General features: G+C 35.2%; 1 pseudogene; it reads left to right on the forward strand.

Moving 5' to 3' along the window:
* LOC107689761 (myopalladin-like) overlaps nt 1-20,094 on the forward strand; it is a 27,170-nt pseudogene that overhangs the window by 1,755 nt on the left and 5,321 nt on the right.

Consider the following 20,094-nt stretch of genomic DNA (forward strand, 5'->3'; position numbering starts at 1 on the left):
TACTTTCCGTACCCACTGTATGTAAATAACCTGGAAATGTCAGAAAATGTGTTGTTTCCAATAGTCAATATTACAGTGGTTATGAGTTTATCTAGCTGTGTTCAGCTCTAAATTTTTTAATTGCCTGGAAACTGCTTCTTGTGAGTGCAGTCTTGTTAAAAAAATATTATTAAAAGTCCAGTTAAAAATAAATGATATCCAGGGGGTAAATACATAAATAATATGTATTTATAAGAACAAATAATATAATATCTCATATCTGATTGCAGTATAAATTCAATATCATATTTTGAATTATGTATCCATGTAAACTAAATTAACTTCTAAAAGTAGGCATGATATGTATACAGAAACATAATGCTAATTTGCTGAAAGCTACTCTCCTTTTTTAGAAAACTAGACCGCAGAAAGCATGATAAAAAACACCCCGAGTTTCACCACAGTAGATGATTATTATTGTCTTAATGTTCTTAATCTTTGTCTTTTTGTCTCCAGCAGCATGCAGGAGAACAGCATGGATCAACCCACGTCTTTATCGCAGCTTCTGCGTGAGAGTTACCTGGCCGAGGCCCGAGCTCATCACAGACATAGCGAGTCCAGCTGCATAGACAGCCCTCGCCGCCTGGTCTACGGGACGCTCAAGGAGAAAGCGGACGACTCCGGTGGGAAAGTGGATCCACAGTTCCCTGACCTGTCTGCCTTCCTGAGCCAGGAGGAACTGGACAAGAGCGTGGATCTGGCCTGCAAAGCGTTCAGCAGTGATCCTCGAGAACGTGAGGAGAGATCCGACACACATCCACCAGTGAGCCACTCTAATGTTCCTTCCAACAAACCCACTCCAGAAACAGAGGTCATTTCGGAAAGACACACAGTCCAGACTCCCATCCAAGACACTGCGATCAGGAATGTCAGAAGTGCTAGGGAACCTGCGGCGGATTTCAAAAGACCTCAGAGAAACGCTCCATACGGCTTGGAGACCCAATCCAAGAAGGAGTTCCTCAACAAAGCAGCTGACTTCATAGAAGAGCTTTCGTCTCTGTTTAAAGCCAACAGCTCGAAGCGAATTCGGCCTCGTACTTGCAAAACCCACCGGAGCCGATACCAGAATAAGACCCAACTTGATGGCACTTCATACTCCATTAATACAGAAGATCGAGAAAGGCCTATTCTGCTCAAGCAACAGATGGAGGAGCCAGTGGAGAACAGTGGAGTCACGGAGGAGCCGTACGAGGCAGAGGAACCTCAGGAGCCGGAGCTGGAGCCGGTGTGTGAGGAACCGGCTCTGATTCCACCGGAGAGCTCAGAGGAACCCGTGTGTGAACCTCCACACTTTATACAGAGACTCAAAAGCAGGGAGGTTCCTGAGGGCAGTAAAGTCCAGATGGATTGTATTGTCAGAGGACTGCCTGCTCCTGAAGTTCGGTGAGTTTGAACTACTTTTATTGATGCATATTATTAGTCCATTGTTATTACTATTGATGCATATTATTAGTGCATTAGTATTACTATAGATGCATATTATTAGTGCATTATTATTACTATTGCTCATACAGGTAGCAGCCACCTAGCAACCACATAAAATAGTCAGAAACCTTAGCAAGTACACTGAGAAAAAAATACTTTTAAACAATTTTCACTCAGAATTGCTAGTAAATTTCACAAATAATTACAAATAAATGGCAAGTAACATTGAATTAAACAAGACATTTTGAAAGACTGAAAGAGTATTTTCTTGTAAAATGTATTCCAGTCATTTTTGTTTATTTACAATTTTGAAAAAAAAAAAAAGATTTTGTGTGTATATAACAATGCCTTGACACCCACCCCTTGTGAAAAAGAAGTGCACTTAATTACATTAAATTTGCATTTGTAATGTACTTCAAATCTTAAAAGTATATTTTTAACCAACTGTACTTAAAGATCATATAATATTAATAGAATAAAAGCATACTTAATGAGAAACACTTTCGTGACTGTTTTTAACACAATTAAGTACACTTTTTAAAGTGCAAATTATAATTTTTTTCTAAAGTACATTATTATGTTTTATTTAATTTAATTATTATTTTAATGATCTTTTCATTGTACTTTAAAGAAGCACGCATATTTTGATGTTACATACTAAATACTAAACATACTAAAGCACATGTAAAGTACTTAATTATGATTTTAACTCATTTTAATTCATATTTAAAGTTAATATATTTTAAATGTACTCGTGTGCATGATAGAAGTTACATTAAAGTATATTTTAGTTTAACATAAATGCTTGTCAGAACATTCAGCAGTTCCTTTTTAACCATATTTCATATATGAAATATAAAGATATACTTAAGTGGGTCAAAAAAAGCACTCTTATGGACAGTTCACCCTAAAATTAAAAATTAAGAAGCTGAGTAAATGATAACCTCATTTTTTTTATTTTTAGGTGAACTATCCCTTTAAGTTTAAATAATTGCATTTGATATAAATTCAAACTAGAATGTTTTAATTTAATTGCAATTAACATACAATAAAGCATCACAATCATTTTGCACTTAAGTATATTCTTTTAAAGTATATTATCTCCTTAATAAGTGCTTATTATTTACATAACAAATCATTTTTAAGTATTTTTTTTTTTAAAGTACAATAAGTACAAAAGTGTGATACCTTTTCTCAAGGGATCTGTAACACACTAGCATCTTGGCAACAGGTTTTTCTAGCAAATGCATGCAAAGCATTGGCTGTGAGCACAAAGAAGTCTTGTGAAAGCTGACCGTCTAACATGCAGTCTGAGCTCAGCCATTCTAATTTTGCCACATCGGAAATATGATGCCATGAGAATGCAGGCGAAATTATTGTCCTACATCTTCAGTAGAGCACAGTTAGCCAAAGAGTAGAAGAGTAAACAAGATATTAAATGGTTACGGAAGTTTGCAAATTATTGCACAATTAGTGCGGATATGATTATAGATTAGTAGTGTTTACTTGGGCACAATGAATGTCTTTTCTGTCTTAATTCATGAAATAAACCACACAAATGAATGTCACTTCCTTACCAAATAAGTCATACTATGGGGGTATAAGATAGTGCAGTGTTATTTTAGTATTGTTTATATACCATCATAGACATAGTATTTATTCATATTTTGAATTAGCTTTTATTTTTATTTTAGTTTGTTTTATTAATTTTGTTATGTGCTTTTATTTTATTCAATTTATATATATATATATATATTATTTTTATTTTTTATTTTTTTTGTAGTAATTTTATTAGTTCAAATTATACTTATTTTATGATTTTTCGTCTAATATTTATATTTTATTTTCTTTATTTTATTTCAGTCTACAGAAATTATTTTGTATAGTTTTAGTTAACAATAACAACACTGATCTCATGGTTCTTTTATAAGTTGAATGATTTCTTTACTCTTTTGTAGTGAATGTGTTTGTCATGAAACTCCATATCTATATATGTGATAATGTTCATGTTTACTAAAAGCTAATTGCAGAAGAAATAACAAACGTTGAACATTAGCTCCTGGCTTGAGCTGGATGAACTTTAAAGAGTTATGATCTTTCAGTCTCTCATAACTTGTGACTCAGATTGTGGAAATGTGGGATATTCAGCTTGTGCTTCTCTAGAAACTGAACATCTCTCATGTTATGCATGGTTTAGTTCTCCAGTGTGATGGAAAAACTGTCAGCTACAACTAGACTTAATAATACATTATGTTCATATTCTCTGAAAAAAAATGGTCATGCTTTTAACATGATTTAATAACTATAAATTGATCATGCATTTAACTTCTGTTGCATTTAATAACTTTGTATAAACTGATCATACATTTAACATTTTTGCATGTAATAACTTCATATAAATTGATCATGTAGTTTTTGCATTGAATAACTATATAAATTGATCATGCATTTAGCATGTTTACATTCAATAACTTCCTATTGATAATGCATTTAACTTTTGTTGTATTTACCAACTTTGTATAAATTGATCATGCATTTAGTTACGGAAGTTTGCAAATTATTGCACAATTAGTGCGGATATGATTATAGATTAGTAGTGTTTACTTGGGCACAATGAATGTCTTTTCTGTCTTAATTCATGAAATAAACCACACAAATGAATGTCACTTCCTTACCAAATAAGTCATACTATGGGGGTATAAGATAGTGCAGTGTTATTTTAGTATTGTTTATATACCATCATAGACATAGTATTTATTCATATTTTGAATTAGCTTTTATTTTTATTTTAGTTTGTTTTATTAATTTTGTTATGTGCTTTTATTTTATTCAATTTATATATATATATATATATTATTTTTATTTTTTATTTTTTTTGTAGTAATTTTATTAGTTCAAATTATACTTATTTTATGATTTTTCGTCTAATATTTATATTTTATTTTCTTTATTTTATTTCAGTCTACAGAAATTATTTTGTATAGTTTTAGTTAACAATAACAACACTGATCTCATGGTTCTTTTATAAGTTGAATGATTTCTTTACTCTTTTGTAGTGAATGTGTTTGTCATGAAACTCCATATCTATATATGTGATAATGTTCATGTTTACTAAAAGCTAATTGCAGAAGAAATAACAAACGTTGAACATTAGCTCCTGGCTTGAGCTGGATGAACTTTAAAGAGTTATGATCTTTCAGTCTCTCATAACTTGTGACTCAGATTGTGGAAATGTGGGATATTCAGCTTGTGCTTCTCTAGAAACTGAACATCTCTCATGTTATGCATGGTTTAGTTCTCCAGTGTGATGGAAAAACTGTCAGCTACAACTAGACTTAATAATACATTATGTTCATATTCTCTGAAAAAAAATGGTCATGCTTTTAACATGATTTAATAACTATAAATTGATCATGCATTTAACTTCTGTTGCATTTAATAACTTTGTATAAACTGATCATACATTTAACATTTTTGCATGTAATAACTTCATATAAATTGATCATGTAGTTTTTGCATTGAATAACTATATAAATTGATCATGCATTTAGCATGTTTACATTCAATAACTTCCTATTGATAATGCATTTAACTTTTGTTGTATTTACCAACTTTGTATAAATTGATCATGCATTTAATGTTTTTGCATTTAATAACATTGAGTGAATTGATCATGCACTTAATGTTTTTGCATTTAATGACTTCATGCATTTAATAACTTTGTATAAATTGATCGTGCATTTAACTTTTTTGCAATTAATAACTTTGTATAAACTGATCATGCATTTAAGTTTTTTATACATTTTATAACTTTGTATAAATTGATCATGCAATAAACGTTATTACATTAAATAACTTCATATAAATTGATTATGCATTTAACATTTTTGCATTGAATAACTTTGTATAAACTGATCATGCATTAAACGTTATTACATTTAATAACTTCATATAAATTGATCGTGCATTTAACTTTTTTGCAATGAATAACTTTGTATAAACTGATCATGCATTTAAGTTTTTTAAAAATTTTATAACTTTGTATAAACTGATCATGCATTAAACGTTATTACATTTAATAACTTCATATAAATTGATCATGCATTTAACATTTTTGCGTTGAATAACTTTGTATAAACTGATCATGCATTTAACATTTTTGCATTTAATAACTACATTTAATTTGACCATGCATTTAATGTTTTTTTATTTTATTTAATAACTTATTATATAAAAAAAACACATAAATTGATGCATTTTCTGTTAGCATAAAGATATCTTGGAAAAAACGGAAAGATATATGTTAACATAGCGTTAGCATGTTCAAGCTATTTAGACACCTGTTAAACACCTTGATTTCTTATACTATAATGAATTAGGCTATATAAGAATCAAGTAATTTCCATTAAGAAATTATGCTTTCTAAACATAATTGTGGTTCTCAGTGTGTCATTGGTGAAACGTTAGTGTAACTTCCCACACTGACAGGTCAAGGAAACCCGTGCTTTTCTGAGCGTGTCTGTGACAGGTGACGTGCTTCGTGTTACGTGAGGTCAGCTGACCGAGACACTGTGATGTCAGAAGCATTAGATCATCCCTCCAGTGACCCAAACTTACTTAACTTTTCAACATCTTATTTACAGCACGATCTGAGAATATTCATCCGGCTGTCTCTATAAAGAATCATATGACTTTCTAGAAACATTTTCCTTCATTTTTCTTTGTAGTAAATTTTCCAAAATCTTAAACCTCTTTAAGTTCTAAATATGTAAATGTAAAAAAAAATCCACATTTTAGTTATTACAACATGCCTGCAAAAGTCAAGTGTTTCTCAAATGCCAGCTAAATATCTAACAGATCTATTAGCAGTGTTGGGGATTGTATGAGAGGCCGCTCTATGTTTAGCTCATGTGTGTCGGTCAGGGATGCTGGCGTCCAGTTTTAACAGGGGTTCCTGTGCTGTGGGTGAGTCGAGAAGGAAAATAGCCCGAACAGGTGCAGATCTAGTGCTGGATGTCTTTCCCCAACAGCTCAGGCTTTCAAAGTAGAGTCTTACTCATTAGAAATGATCCTCACTGGCTCATGGATCAAACCCAATACATTTCAGCCATCATGTCTCGCCCATGGAATGAACCACAACTCGCCTCTTCAGAATTGCTTTAAATTTCAGGGAGGGAATTTTAGGAAACAGCGGGAGTCGAAGTGAAATAACTGTTCATACATTCATTCTAGGTAAGGCTGTGGTGAAGTTATATATGTGGATTCAAGAATATTATTTTAGCCCATTGATTTATTACTGAATGAATGCTGTTGTACTTTGTCTTGTGATGTAGTGTGTTTGATACAGAGGACTGATCTTGGATGATTTGTGAGATCAGACACATTGAATTGGTTTTTAAATATCTTCTTTAACACACCATGATATACGTGACCCTGGAGCACAAAACCAGTCTTAAGTGTCAATTTTTCAAAATTGAGATTTATACATCATCTGAAAGCTGAATAAATAAGATTTCCATTGATGTATGATGTATTGGACAATATTTGGCTGAGATACAACTATTTGAAAATCTGGAATCTGAGGGTGCAAAAAAATGTAAATATTGAGAAAATCACCTTTAAAGTTGTTTAACTGAAGTTCTTAGCAATGCATATTACTAATCAAAAATTAAGTGTTGATATTTTTACAGTAGGAAATGTATGATATATCTTCATGGAACATGATCTTTACTTAATATCCTAATGATTTTTGGCATAAAAGAAAAATCAATAATTTTGACCCATACAATGTATTGTTGGCTATTGCTACAAATATACCCCAGCGACTTAAGACTGCTTTTGTGCTCCAGGGTCACATGTCAAAAATAACTTCTTTAGTAAATGGCTTGAACTTCACCTTAGCAACTTGATATCTAATAGTCCAACAACTGTAAGTCAGTTAACTCATTTTTGCCTTTAAATGACTGAAGAAAGTCAGTAGAGTAAATACAGTGAAAATTCAATTTCATTGTATTTTGTGAAATTAACATGTGTCTGGTGTCATTCGTCCATTTAGTGACTAAAAATGTTGCTGTATGTCTCCATGTTGGATAATTTTTCTTAATGGCATTTACTGCTGGTATTAACCAGAATTCTAAAGTTTTCTACATGCTTTTGTTGTCAAACGTTAATATGAAAATTAGAAAGTAAACAGCTTTTGCCAATCAACTAGTTTTTGAAGAGAAACGTTCCTAAAAATTGAAATGGATTATTTTTTTTAGTAAAGATATTTGTGATCTTTACTTTTAACATTAATTAGGCAGTTTTCACCATTTCGTATGTCCAAAAGCTATTCATCATATTCAATATTCTGCATTTTAACCATAGATTTAATTAGTTTGCAGAGTGTGATAGTGATAGACTGAAAATGTAGATAATAATCAGCTGGTTTGAGATTTTATGCAATTTATGTCTGCTTACATGATTAACATAAGTGTCATTTTGCAAAATTGACAGTCTTGTTTTTTTGTTTGTTTTTTTTACATGGTGCACATTTTGGCTGTCGACCATGAATTGAAAAAAGTTACACAATATTGGTGACTAAAGGTGGTTTACTTTTGTTTTGTAATGCTTAATGAACTCTCTCACCTACAAGACAGCAAACAGTGTTCAAAGGCATCGATTTAGTGTCACTAGCACACCTAAAATGTTCAAATAATGAGTTAAATATGCATTGTATTTTTGTTGTAAATGACCTGGGCTGAAACATTTAGATCGTTGTTTTAGTCTGTTAATGTCAGTATACAATTAAATGTACATTCATTGGATTTTCAACTGAGGGCAAATGAAAACCAGATGCGTGTTTTAGATTTTCATTCATGAATTTATTGTATTGTTTGTCTGTTCTCGTAGATGTGTGTTCCTGCTCAGGATGTAACATTCTGATTGTGTTTTCCAGGTGGTTTTGTGAGGGTAAAGAGCTGGAAAACAGTCCCGATATTCAGATCATCGCTAACGGTGAGCGACACTCTCTGATCATAGCAGAGGCGTTTGAAGAAGACACGGGCAGATACTCGTGCTTTGCCTCCAACTTTTATGGCACAGACTCCACCTCAGCAGAAATCTACATTGAGGGTCAGTTAAATCATTTTTGACCATTTATTATGAATGACTAAATGATTGCAGCTGCAGTTTGAAATTAAGATTGTATATTTTCTTTATCTTTTAGGAGCGTCTTCGTCAGATTCTGATGTAGAACAACATTTTTATATATATATATATGAACCCCCTAAACTAACTTCATGGACCCCCAGGGGTTAAAAACACATTCACAAATTTTTTTTCCATACTCCATAAAAGATCTCCTCGAGCCAAGCCTGCTGTGGTCTCGGTAGAACCCAGCACATCTGCTGAAGAAACCGCACCAACTATAACAAACACCTGCGCTGAACCACCAGCACCTTCTGACGCAGAAGAAGTGCCACTGACTGAGCCAACCTCTAAGCAGGAAGATACAGAACTTCCGATTTCCGAAGTTGTCAGCTCTGAAATACCTGTACTAGAACCAACCGTAGCTTTACTAGAACCTGCAACGCCAATATCTGAGGTGGAGCCCACTCCACCTATTCCTTCACTGACCATTGCACCACCATCACCTCCATCCAGCCAAAGTGTCTCTGATATACTGTTAACATCTCATCAGAGCAATCCTGAGGTACAAAAACACACCAAATCCCCAGTTTTGATTATTCCCACTAATGCATGTGTTTTTCTTACATTCCATGTGTTTTTTTTTCCAGAATCTAAATGGCTGCAGTAGTTATCTTCAAAGCTTCGATGTAAGGCCCATAATGGCAGCTCCTGTTTTTACAAAGGTAAAGCAAACACGGCTTGTATTTCTAAATCTTGTATGACATTGAGTGTCAATGAAATACAGTATAAATGAATGCTTGGGGGAAAAAAAGTATTTTAATATTTTGACGTGTTTTAACCTTTTGCATGCATCCCTGCCCAAATCCAAAGACCTAAAACCTTAGTATGCAATCAGCGATTTTTGCCTGGCAGGCAGTAAAACAGGCAAATCCAGTGCAAGCCATGTCTAGAAATATAGAGACTTGGTAGTGACCCTGTTTGACCAGTAAGAAACCACCTAGCAATGCCCTATCTACCCCACAGAACACCCTTTAAAATGCATATAATCCACTGTACACTCTCGCAAAAATGGTACCTTTAGGGGTATAACAGCTTGTCACTGGGGCAATAACCTCAAAGGGACACCTTTGTACCTAAAGGGTGCATGCTAGTACCATAAAAGTACATATTACTACTTTAAGGGTACATATACTACTCCAGGGTACTAATACCATTTAGGGGTAAAGACGGTACAAAGGTGTCCCTTTGAGGGTATTGCCCCAGTGACAAGCTGTTGTACCTCTAAAGGTACAATTTTTTTCAGACAGTGTATAGAGTAGAAATGGCCTGGAATCCAAAAATTCTCATGGCAGTAGTTATTATCTTTAGAATATATAAAAATCTAGTTTTTACATGTTTTCTATCACATTGTCATTAGACACCATTGTCTCTTTTGGTGCAGAACCTCCAGGATGTCCTGGCTGTAGAGAGTCAGTTGGTAGTTCTGGAGTGCAGAGTAAAAGGCATCCCCTCCCCTAAAGTGGACTGGTACCGGGAAGGAACACTTATTGAAGATTCTCCAGACTTCAGGATCCTCCAGAAGAGTATGTATAATTTTAGTGCGCAATGCATTTAGATATGTGGTTGGATCCATCCTTGAAAACTCCACCTCTACTGCTGAAAATGTTTCAACCTGTAACTTGTAAGAAAACTTTTCAGTGCTTGACTTTTTCTTCTTAAAAATCGTTATCTGACAATCCACACATTCTGCTTTTTTCATGCCAGAACCAAGATCCATGGCTGAATCTGGTAGGTGGATTTGATTTCCCCTGCTTTGTTCAAATAATTATTTCATAACACTAACCACTAACAGTGTACCATTTCTCTGTTTGGTGTGGACATCAGAGGAGATATGTACTTTGGTTATTGCGGAGGTCTTTCCAGAGGATTCTGGAACATTTACCTGTACAGCCAGCAATAAATATGGCACGATTTCCAGTACTGCAGCATTGAGAGTAAAAGGTAATTTTGTTTTATGGTTGTGGAATCGATTATTGGATCAGCTTCACTTAAAGTTAAATCATTTTTGACCATTTATTATGAATGACTAAATGATTGCAGCTGCAGTTTGAAATTAAGATTGTATATTTTCTTTATCTTTTAGGAGCGTCTTCGTCAGATTCTGATGTAGAACAACATTTTCAAGCACAGTGAGTTTGTAGATTTTCCAACATGAAGTCACGTGAAAAGAATTAAATGAATCGAACATTTAAAAAAAAATCTGATGCACAAAAAAATGTACATCAAAATTTGTGCTTTTGTATGATTCTGCATGCATGTTAAATGATGGTATCTGTGCAAAGTCCAAGACCACTGGCGAAACCTTTATTTATTTATTTTTTATTTATTTATTTACTGAAGCACATCATATACCATGTTTTCTATCACATTGTCATTAGACACCATTGTCTCTTTTGGTGCAGAACCTCCAGGATGTCCTGGCTGTAGAGAGTCAGTTGGTAGTTCTGGAGTGCAGAGTAAAAGGCATCCCCTCCCCTAAAGTGGACTGGTACCGGGAAGGAACACTTATTGAAGATTCTCCAGACTTCAGGATCCTCCAGAAGAGTATGTATAATTTTAGTGCGCAATGCATTTAGATATGTGGTTGGATCCATCCTTGAAAACTCCACCTCTACTGCTGAAAATGTTTCAACCTGTAACTTGTAAGAAAACTTTTCAGTGCTTGACTTTTTCTTCTTAAAAATCGTTATCTGACAATCCACACATTCTGCTTTTTTCATGCCAGAACCAAGATCCATGGCTGAATCTGGTAGGTGGATTTGATTTCCCCTGCTTTGTTCAAATAATTATTTCATAACACTAACCACTAACAGTGTACCATTTCTCTGTTTGGTGTGGACATCAGAGGAGATATGTACTTTGGTTATTGCGGAGGTCTTTCCAGAGGATTCTGGAACATTTACCTGTACAGCCAGCAATAAATATGGCACGATTTCCAGTACTGCAGCATTGAGAGTAAAAGGTAATTTTGTTTTATGGTTGTGGAATCGATTATTGGATCAGCTTCACTTAAGACTGCTTAAACTCTTTAAGTTCATAATGAAATAAAAATGTATGCATATATCACATCTCAAGACTAATTCTGAACAATATTTTGTCTACATCAATAGGACACAATAATAGCAACACCAACCCTAAAACAACAAGCACTTTAACAGTGGAATCCTCACTCCAGAAGGTTCCAGCAACAGAACTGATATCAACAACTTTAAAGTGTAAGCAAGATGTTCCTCTGGTAAACAACAAGCTTCACTCAAGTATGATTTGTCTTGACCCTTTGAGCTCTAGATTTAAGCATCCAGACCCTCAGGACTGTGGAACGCCTCGCTCAGATTCCCTAAATCCTAGTACCCTTCGCCATGACCTCACCACTAGCCTACCTAGTCTAAACCCTCTCAGCATTGGAAAATACAGCACAGATACTTTCAGGACTAGTTTACCTCAGCTAGACCCTCTCAGCTTCAGTTCTTCTTCACTGAACTCAGACTCAAACCATACGCCCCTCAGCTCTAACACAACACACTTTGATTCAGGAGGATCTGGTTTTAAGCCTTCCACAGAAGTGACCCAAAGTCCATCAAACGGATCAGCCTCTGGCATCACTATGACCTCCGATGCCTGGGTTGAACCATCACCAAATGGTTCAAAATCTACCCCCAGCCCTTCTGTTACTAGTCTCCCATCAGTAAACTCCAGTAACCATCAAGAGCGACCACCTGTTAAACCCCTACCAGATCCCCCAACTTCTTGCCTCAAGACAAGACCTGAGGGTGTGTTAGGGAATCACAATGAATCCCGCTCTAGTTCTCGAGTCGGCCTCCGCGTAACCTTTAAACTCCCGGAGGATGAAGAAGAGGAAGAGAAAGGAATGTCATCCAAAGAACCACCACCAGTGTTGGCTAAACCAAAATTGTGAGTACCAACTTCAGAGTGTTGCAAGACAACTTGAGAGTAAAATTACATTTAGGACCTTCTGAAGTAGACCCAACATGTTTGTTTTCCCCTTATTATGTCTTATCTTAGAGACCCAGTGCAGCTACAGATCCTCCACAACCAGGTGGTTTTGGAACAGCAGCAAGAAAACGTTTCCCCAAGCCAAGATTCACCACATTTAGACGGGACAAGTTCTGAGCCAACGCCTGTCAAGCCAACTCAACCTGCAAATCCAGCACCATCACCACTCCAACCACCTCCTCTTGTAATGAACTCTGCTCCAATTCCACTGCCGATCCTTGAATCTGTCCCTCTAATTCCTACAACACCTGCTCCCATTTTAAAAGCTGTACCTGTATCCCAACTGAGCATGCCTTTAACCAATTCCATGCCCTTGCCCCAACTTACTCCATCAGCCACAACCTTACACAACCACCCTCCAATACCTCAACCAAATCTGGTTCCTACTACTTTAAGTACTTTTCCACCAGGTATGATTCCCTCTACCCTACTAACCCAAACAAATATGGCTTCCACTCTTCCTCAGCTTTATATGGGGCCAATCTCATCCAATGTGGCTCCAGTCACCCCTATGCCAAGTGTGATACCAACAATCCCAATAACTCAGCCCGGAATAGCTCCCAACATCCCTATCCCTCCAAATGTGGGACTTTCTGCACCTTTTTATCAACTTATCATGGCTCCAACAACCCAACCACCTAACCATGTGGCCAACATGCCACCCATTACTCCTTCCACTCATATTTCACAAATAAACATGAATCCAACCTTGCAAATGAACTCTGTTCCCGTTAGTGACACGAGTGTTGCCAGAACACAGGCATTGATGATACCTGATGCATTAGCATTGTACAACACTGCACCAAAGATAAACACCCCCTCAAATTTTCATCCCAGCATGGCTCCACAAATCACATATTCTCAAGCTGTGTCTTATCCATCCCTGAGTAAAATCACCTCACCGCATCTGGTGAGAAATCAACCTGCACCCATCCCGAGTCCAATGTCTCCACCTCCGTTGCACGACACCCAGCCTCCACTTCCTGGGATTATTCCAATCTCCACCCAGAGCTTCAGCTACACAAGGCCAAAGGAGTTCATCGCTGCCCAGATGCTCTCTCCTATCAGGAGTCCTTCCCCAACCGAGTCTCCTGTTCCAATGCTCCACGAGTTAGCTGCACAGATATTCCCGAAGTCGACACGGGAGCTCACGTCGCCCGTCAACCAGTTATCTCCGTCCCCAAGAAAGTTCCCAACAAGAGTTCTGGAGTGTCCAAGCAGCCCACCATATGTGTCCTCACCACCTCTAGTGCGTCCTGGCCTGGTGAATTCAATGTTTTCTTTTAGACCTCAGTCACCCCCACAAGCTTCTTCACCAACATCTAGCAGCTCCACCCCTAGCCCCATCCAAAATCCAGTGGCCTTCCTTAGTTCAGTCCTTCCTTCACTTCCAACATCTCCTCCGACCAATGCCATGGGGTTGCCTAAGAGTGCCCCACCTGGGTAAGCAAACACAGATACATTTTATTATAGCAGAGGTCTTCAACCCTGCTCCTGGAGGGCCACTGTTCTGCAGAGTTTAGTTCCAACCCTAATCAAGCTAATCAAGTTCTTCAGGTGTGCTGAAGCAGGTTGGAAATAAACTTTACAGGACAGTGGGTCCCCAGGAGTAGGGTTGAAGACCTCTGCATTATAATATTGTAATATCATACTATGGTTTGAAGGTCACACTTTCCCTTAGAGGGATAGTTCACCCAAAAATGTAAACTGATTCATCGTTTACTCACCCTCATGTTCCAAATCCATATGAATTTCTTTCTTCTGGTGGATTTTTGTATATCCTGGCTGTTTTTTCAATACAACGAATGTGAGTTGAGAACTGGGGCTCTCAAGTTTCAGAAAGGATGCAGTACCATAAAAGTGGTCTATATGACTTGTGCACTATATTCCAGATAGCTGAAGCCTAATCTAATGATAGCACTCCAATGGGCTGTTAATCATTGTGACTAGACTGAACTGGCTAGTTGAGCTAAATAATGACACTATGGTCTTTTTAGAGCTGTTTTACAGCAGAATTTCTATGTGTCTCATATTTGAAGATGTATTTGTATCCTATTTTAGTGGCTTACCTCAGTCTTGTGTTACTCCATGTTCAGGCCTCAAGGTGCACTGAAGAAGAATCAAAGAGGTTCCAGACTCATGTCTGATGACGACATCCGTGAGAGCAAGGAAACGCTTTTACAAGATATTGAGAAGAAGTTGCGATTTAAAGATGAACAGCTTCATTTTGGGCAGCAGGTACATGGTGTCAAGGGGTTTTGTTTGACCAGTGTATAGTACAAAAAGTAGGCTGTGCTTTTCCAGGATTGATAGATATCAAATTGCTCATCTTCTGTGGTTCACTGAAGATTTTGCTGTTTCTGAACATCTTACTTTGAGTTATGGGTTTCTTTATGTGAGACACTATTACTGAGGGTTTAATCGTGGTTTGTAATAGTTAAGTTACACAAAACACTGATTGAAGGAGATGGAGAAGGAATAGGGAAGAAAAATATCCCCTAAATAACATGTTCTGAGTACCACAGCTATACTTTAAAATAAATCTCTGCTACCCTTTATGACAAAATAGCTAGGACTTCATAATTATATTAGCAAAAACGTTATTTTTTCTCTCTTGTTCTTAATAAGCTTTTAAGCTTCTTTTTGATTTTGAAACTGAATCTAACTCTTGGTTGGCTTGCACCAAATGCAAAAATATATAACAAAAAGATACTTTTTGTTGTAGAAAGATGATGCCATGTGAGAATTACAGACGGGTTTATAAATAGATAATTATATAATTATCTATACAGATTTGTAATTCCTTCATGACACCATATTTAATTATTTATTATTTTGATATATTGCTGTAATGGCATTTGTGAAGTAAAATTCACATGCATGCTTGCAATTTTTTCTACTTTTTAATTATTTTTTGCATTTGCATTTATATTTATATTTGTACTTTATATCATAGTCCTGTAAATAGGTGTTCTGTAAGGGTATTTATAATTTGGACTTAAATTAAATCTATGTTTAAAATCAACATGAAATCAAACCTACCTCTTTTCTCATTAAATATCCTGTTTCACATCAGGCTGTTTCATGTTCAGGTGTTTCATGTTGATTTTAAGTGTCAGTATTGCTGACTGTCATTTATAAATGAAAACCTTTTGTTTTCATTTCTGTTTGTGGTCTGTATATCTCCATGCATCATTTAGTGGCTTTGCATCCCATTTAAGAATCTGTTTTCACATTCTAACACATTTCATGTGTCAAATGTGCATCATGCATCGTATTAACACTGTACACACTGGAGTGTTTCCTGTCTGAGTAACACTATAGAAACACTATTTATCACACATTTGTATTGATGTGTGACTAGTGTCTGTGTTTACATCACCGTCATTCATCCTGTCCTCCATAGAAGCCGAATTATGGGGGGGAAGTGAGCCGCCCGCTCGGACCAAATATTCCCACCGCAACTGTCATTAACTATGACGAGGTACAAGGAATTTTCTCCATTGCAAGCAGTGCTTTGTTCTGAAGTGCATTCGTTTCATTATATAAGAATCAATTTTGATTTAAACAAGAAGCAAGATAAGCTAATTTAAAGCTGTGGCTTTTTTCCACTAATGGAACTGCATGGATAATAACTCTGTTTAGAGGAAGATGCAGTATATTTCATTAGTAACACTTTATGATACGATTACATTTGTTAACATTAGTTAACATGAACTAATAATAAAAAATACTTGTTAATTTTAGTTAATTTCATTGTATCTTGTTATTAACTAACGTTTCATAAATTAGATTAGTATAGAAAGATATTTGATTAGATATGACATATTAGTATTATTAAGATTAATAAATAAAATAACAAATGTCTTCCTTATTGTTAGTTAATGCATTAACTAATGTTAACCAATGGGACCGTATTGTAAAGTGTTACTGTTATGTTATGTAAAATTAATTGTTTGAATGTTTGAGGCCTTAATTATTTTAAAATCTGAACAAATTTTAACATTAAAACCTGAAGTCAGACTCATTTAAGAAATATTTTTATAGCCGCGTCCTTGTAAATCGTAACTAATACTCTAACTAGAAGTCTGTCACAAAAGATTATGCATGAGCAGCTTTAGTTTAATTTAATGCTACATGTTACATACTAACTAAATGAGAATGTTGATATGGATATCAATGGATATCTCAAACAGAAGCAATAATGACATGAGCACTGCATCTGCAGTTTGGGTTATTGTTGTGTTTTCAATGCAAACACAGTTCAGTTTAGTGTCTGTAAGAATGAAATGTGAATGCAAACAGTATCTGTGAGTAAACATGAAGAGACTAGACAGAGATGGGAATGAACAGGGCTCTTCTGTATTATAAATAGAGGTGACTGCATTCAGACATGTTGGTGGACATCCAGAACTGAAGGCGAGCTGTTACCGGACAGGCCTCTTGAGATATCATTTTAAAATGGGAAGGTGTGTTAAAGGGGTCATATCATAGCTATTTAGTAACGTAATATTTATTTTTATTTACTTTATTTATTTTTTGCACCAAAATCAGTCATAATTTAGTTTTATATGACCATTTTTCATCCTCACTATAACCCCCAGAATATATGCAAGCTTGTTTCCACCATGGAATAAAAACATAAAAAAGTAATTGCGGCTTTATCTCGCAATTCTGACTTTTTACCTCAAAATTCTGAGTTTAAATCTTGCAATTCTGACTTTTTTCTCAGAGTTCTGAGTTTACATCTAGCAGTTCTGCTTTATTTGTTTTTGCCACAGGATAAAAAAAGCAAACTGTGATTTTTATCTCACAATCTAAGTTTAAATCTCACAATTCTGGCTTTTTTTCTTAGAATCATGAGTTTAAATCTTGCAATTCTGAATTTTTCCTCATAATTCTGAGTTTAAATCTTGCAATTCTGACTTTTTTTCTCAGAATTTTGAGTTTAAATCTCGCAGTTCTGTATCATTTGTTTTTGGCATGGGATAAAAAAAAATGAAAATGCTAAATGTTACTTTTGATCTCACAATTCTGATTTTATCTTTCACAATTCTCACTTTTTCTCCAAGAATTACAAGAAAAAAAAAGTGTGAGTTTACATGTAGCAGTTCTGCTTTATTTGTTTTTGCCACAGGATAAAAAAAGCAAAATGTGATTTTTATCTCACAATCTAAGATTAAATCTCACAATTCTGGCTTTTTTTCTTAGAATCATGAGTTTAAATCTTGCAATTCTGAATTTTTCCTCATAATTCTGAGTTTAAATCTTGCAATTCTGACTTTTTTTCTCAGAATTTTGAGTTTAAATCTCGCAGTTCTGTATTATTTGTTTTTGGCATGGGATAAAAAAATATAAAAATGCTAAATGCGACTTTTTATCTCACAATTCTGAGTTTATATTTCACAATTCTCACTTTTTCTCCAAGAATTACAAGGAAAAAAGTGTTGTGAGTAAAAAAACCTTTTTTTTTCTTTTCTTTTTTACCGCTTTTTTAAAATTCTTTGCTGGAAATAAACTTCCATAAGAACATGATGTTTTGGGGACTATTTTACTTGAAATAATTCAGTGTATGTTATAATGTTACATTATCTCCACAATATATTGTAATTGGTTTACATGTTGTCAGATGTGTCATGCAAACATACAAGTTCACTCTGATGTGATCTGGTACCATTTATCAGATATTTCTTTGTTTGTTTGTTTATTGTTAATTTCAGACATAACTGTGATCAGTTTGATTGTTTAATTATGCGACTGTACTGGAAACTTTAACATTCGGGTAGCAACTATGTGCAATGTTTCCAAAGAACCTGGAAAACCTTTTTCAAAGCTGCTTTAATTAGTATGAAAACATAAATGGGGCACATTCACAAATGATCTCAGATAATACGTTCATTCGTAATGATGTGTTTTGTAGGAATACAAGGTGTCGAGCTTTGAGCAGAGGCTGATGAGTGAGATCGGGTTTCGTTTGGAAAGAACTCCAGTTGACGAGTCGGACGATGAAGTTCAGCACAATGAAATTCCCTCTGGAAAATGCATCGCGCCCATCTTCAACAAGAAACTGAAGCACTTCAGAGCTGTGGAAGGGATTCCGGTCACATTTACCTGCAAAGTTGTTGGAATTCCAATTCCTAAAGTGAGTTTTTGACAGCCTGTGATTTTATTGTAATGCATGCTCAGAAAATAAGACTTTTATTGTGTTCACTACCATTCAAGGTTTGGGGTTGGTAAGACTTTTTTTTGTTGTTGATGTTTTTGAAATTAGTCTCTTCTGCTCACAGAGGCTGCATTTATTTGATCAAAAATACAGTAAAAATTGTGACACATTTAAACAATTTAAAATACCTGTTTTCTACGTGATTCTATGTTAAAATTTAATTTATTTCTGTGATGCGCAGCTGTATTTTCAGCATCATTACTCCAGTCTTCAGTGTCACATGATCTTCAGAAATCATTCTAATATGCTGATTTGCTGCTCGAGAAACATTTCTGATTATTATCAATGTTGAAAACAGTTGCGCTGCACAATATTTTTGTGGAAACTGTGATACATTTTATCTTTCAGGATTCTTTGATGAATAGAAAGTTCAAAAGAACAGCATTTATTTGAAATCTTTAGTAACATTATAGATGTCTTTACTGTCACTTTTGATCAATTTAATGCATCCTTGCTGAATAAAATTACTAATTTCTTTTAAATAGCTGAAAAATCCTGGTTAGTGCGTGTAGATTAAATAATTAATCATTACTATTTTCTAAATAATTTATGTTTCCTATACAGTTGATATTAATTTCAATCTTCAAGCATAGCAGAAGCATATATATAGTCCAAACTACTTGTTGATGGACTTTTATTTTGTACTTTTCACACAGGTTTACTGGTTTAAGGATGGAAAGCAGATTTTGAAGAAAAACGTGCACTATAAGAAGATCAGAGAGGGTGATGGGACGTGCTCATTACACATAGAAGCGGTCACAAGTGACGATGACGGCAATTATACAGTCATGGCAGCGAATCCACAGGTAACATGCTGGAGAAAATCATCAGAAACGACTGTGAATTGTAGTTTAAATGACAGTCAAGCCTGTTTTCATGTCCACAGGGTAGAATAAGCTGCTCTGGCCATTTGATTGTCCAAACGGGTCCCGTGCGAAACCGGACCATGGTTCACTCGCAGAGGTGAGTCGGATCAAGTTTTCATACATATATACACTACCGGTCAAAAGTTTAGGATCAGTAAGACTTGTAATGTTTTTAAAGAAGTCTCTTCTGTTCATCAAGGCTGCATTTATTTGATCAGAAATACAGAAAAAAACAGTAAAATTGCAAAATGTTATTACAATATAAAATAATGGTTTCTATTTTTATATCCTTTAAAATATAATTTATTTCTGTGATGCAAAGCTGAATTTCCATCA

The sequence above is a fragment of the Sinocyclocheilus anshuiensis genome, unplaced genomic scaffold, assembly GCF_001515605.1.
Source record: "Sinocyclocheilus anshuiensis isolate Anshui unplaced genomic scaffold, SAMN03320099.WGS_v1.1 scaffold1637, whole genome shotgun sequence".
Lineage (NCBI taxonomy): Eukaryota > Metazoa > Chordata > Actinopteri > Cypriniformes > Cyprinidae > Sinocyclocheilus > Sinocyclocheilus anshuiensis.